Below are 3356 nucleotides of genomic sequence, written 5' to 3'. Positions count from 1 at the left end.
GACAGGTGATGGACAGGGAGGCCTGGCGTGCTGCGATCCATGGGGTCGCAAAGAGTCAGACACGACTGAGTGACTGAACTGAACTGAACTGAAGGGATTATTTTCCCATTAAGGTAACAGGTCACCCTCCACCTTCTGCTCCTTCTCTGTCCCTTATCTGCCCCTCCCCAGGCTGAGTCTGAGCCCTGGCTGCCTAAGTTCAGGCAACAGGTCAGGCAGTAGGATGGTGATCCAGAGGGTAGCCCTTGTGCCCTTGACACCCTAGTAGGACCTTGAACTCTCACGTCTGTTGGTGGGGAGGGAGGTCTTTTCAGCTGGTATCTTGCCTTTTCTGCTTTCTTCCCCTCATTCTGCCCACCCCGCTCCCACAGCCGGTGAAAACGGCAGAGCTGCCCCCAGACCACAATTACCTGCTGGTCACTCACCCGCATGTGCTTCGGACACTTTTGTAACTTCGCGACTGAGAGCACTGGCTTCTCCCAGCAGTTCCCCAGGCTTCGGCCCTAGACCACCGGTCTGAACGACCTCTTCTACCTTTCAGTGTATCGAGACTACTTTTTGTCCTATGGTAAGTCTTGTCCATGGTGGCTCAGACGGTGAAGTGTCTGCCTACAATGTGGGAGACCTGGGTTCAATCCCTGGGTCTGGAAGATCTCCTGGAGAAGGAAATGGCAACCCACTCCAAATCCCATGGGCAGAGGAACCTGGTGGGCTACAGTCCATGGGGTTGCAAGAGTCAGACATGACTGACTGACTTCACTTTTCTTTCAAGTCTTGACCTGAGGCGGAGGAGGGGCCCCCCCACTCCTGCCAGAGTGGCCCCCAACGCGCCACCCAGCCCCGGGACCTGACTTGAACATTGGCCAGGCTCACAGTGTGGGTCAGTGACTGGTTTGGGAGCGAGTGTTCCACATCCTTGCTGGGAGAGGTGCTGTGGGGCACAGGGACAGGGGCACAGGAATATGGAGTTTGGAAGAAAAGGGTTGGAGAGCTCATACTTCCTGTGCTAAAGGGCAGGGTGAGGGATTAGGGAGCCAAGTAGCGGGTACTGACTGTCCTTGCACGCCTTCTAGTCCACAGGAGTATGTTCTGTGAACCACCAGAGCCTGGATTTTATTCTGCCCACTCCCAGCTCAGCCAAGCTGTGGTCATCGTGATCAGGAGAGCCCACGAGGCCCTGCATGCCATCCCAGGGGAGCACTGACTCACTCTCCGGAATCGTAAAGGCTTCATCCGCCTGGCACTGAGGCACAGGTAAGCAGGGGCCCAGCCAGGAATGCATTCAGTGGTCAGAACCTCACAGTGTGTCTGGGGATCCACATTCTATCCCTACACACCGGCCCCCTGGAGGTGGGCTGTGTGTCCCCAGAGCTTCCACCATGCCCACCTCTAGACGGCGCTCCTGGCAGACCTTGGGTGTTTCCTCTGTGCCCAGCCCTGGTGCCCCTTCCCCAGGCTTCCTCCCACACAGAGACACAGACGGGATCACAGTGCGAATCGCTGGACCCTGGGACTCAGACACCCTTGGTTCACAATCTTTCACGACACCATCTCACAGACAAGAACTTGCAAACTTCTCTTTTTTTAAAAAACCCATCTATTATTTATGTGTTTATTTTGGCTGTGCTGGGTCTTCGTTGCCGTGTGGGCTTTCTCGTTTCAGTGACTGGGGTCTAGTCTCCAGCTGTGGTACGCGGGGTCTCCTTGTGGTGGCTGCCCTTGTTGCAGAGCACAGGCTCTAGGCTCACTGGCTCAGTTGAGTACACTGACTTGGTCGCCCTGCTGGATGTGGGATCTTCGGTGACCGGCGATCAAACCCCTGTGCCCTGCATTGGCAGGTGGATTCTTAACCACTGGACAACCACGAGGGCCCCACGCTTCTTTACTTGTGATACAGGGTTAACACCTACCTTTCCACCATATGGTGGTTGATGACTGTGCAGAAAAACGTATAGAGGACGGCCCAGTACACACTTGTTTCTCAAGAAACATAAGTCCCTTCTCCCAGAGAGTTCTTTGTAGCTACTGTCATTCGCTTCAAATGGTCTTGGGAGGTGGTATCTTGTTGGGGAGAATGTGGGGGCACTCCTAGAGCCCCTGACCTGACCAGCCCTCTGCCCCCTTGCACCGCCCCCTGCCCCCCAACCAAGAGCCTCGCTGATGCCCATGTATTCCTTTGGAGAGAATGATGTCTTCAGAGTTAAGGCTTTTGCCCCAGACTCCTGGTTCCAGATCACCTTCAAGAAGCTTGTGGGCATTTCTCCTTGCATCTTCTGGGGCCGTGGTCTCTTCTCAGCCAAGTCCTGAGGCCTGATGCCCTTGGCCAGACCCATCACCACTGTGCGTAAGTGCCCATGTCCAGGGAAGAAGGCCTCTATGAACTATGTGGGCAGCCGAGGCCCCTCCCCTGACCTGTGTCCCCCTGTCCCTGCAGTGGGCCTCCCCATCCCGGTGCCCCAGTGCCCGCAGCCCACCAAGGAGCAGGTGGGCCACTATCACACGCTCTACATGAAGGCTCTGGAGCAACTGTTGGAGGAACACAAGGAGAGCTGCGGCCTCCCAGCTTCTACTCACCTCACCTTCATCTAGGCCTGGCCTCACCCCTCCCCACCTCACATCACCACTCCCCCAGCCCCTGATCCCAGTGCTTGAGACCCCCACCCACTGCCATGCTACTGTGCCAATAAAAGCTAAAGTTCTCCCACACTACCATTTCCTAGAAATGGATGTCAGCCGAGCTTAGACTCTCGCTTCGGGTGTAACCAATGCCATGTATATTCCAGCCCATCCTAGTGGGTATGGACTTGCTGCCTTAAACTGAGTATCACAACCTTGAATTCTCCTCTCACAGAGACTTAATTCTGCTGCATGAGCTTGCATAAGTCTCTTCCCTTGGCTGGGTCACTTCTCCCACTATAAATACAGGCAAGTGCTTAGCTAAGAGCTGTAGGGTTTGCCTCTTGAGAAATCTGTATGCAGGTCAGGAAGCAAGAGTTAGAACTGGACCTGGAACAACAGACTGGTTCCAAATAGGAAAAGGAGTTTGTCAAGGCTGTATATTGTCACCCTGCTTATTTAACTTCTATGCAGAGTACATCATGAGAAACGCTGGACTTGAAGACACACAAGCTGGAATCAAGATTGCCGGGAGAAATATCAATAATCTCAGATATGCAGATGACACCACCCTTATGGCAGAAAGTGAAGAGGAACTAAAAAGCCTCTTGATGAAAGTGAAAGTGGAGAGTGAAAAAGTTGGCTTAAAGCTCAACATTCAGAAAATGAAGATCATGGCATCCGGTCCCATCACTTCATGGGAAATAGATGGGGAAACAGTGGAAACAGTGTCAGACTTT

General features: G+C 53.8%; 1 pseudogene; it reads left to right on the top strand.

Annotated features, from left to right (window-relative positions):
• Positions 1-94: 94 nt before the first annotated feature.
• LOC104983125 lies at positions 95-2589 on the top strand (annotated as a pseudogene).
• The last annotated feature ends 767 nt before the right edge of the window (positions 2590-3356 follow it).

This window comes from Bison bison, unplaced genomic scaffold (assembly GCF_000754665.1).
Source record: "Bison bison bison isolate TAMUID 2011002044 unplaced genomic scaffold, Bison_UMD1.0 scf7180017861528, whole genome shotgun sequence".
Lineage (NCBI taxonomy): Eukaryota > Metazoa > Chordata > Mammalia > Artiodactyla > Bovidae > Bison > Bison bison.
Note: the sequence above shows the minus strand (reverse complement) of the source record. Positions and strands in the feature narration are given on the sequence as shown.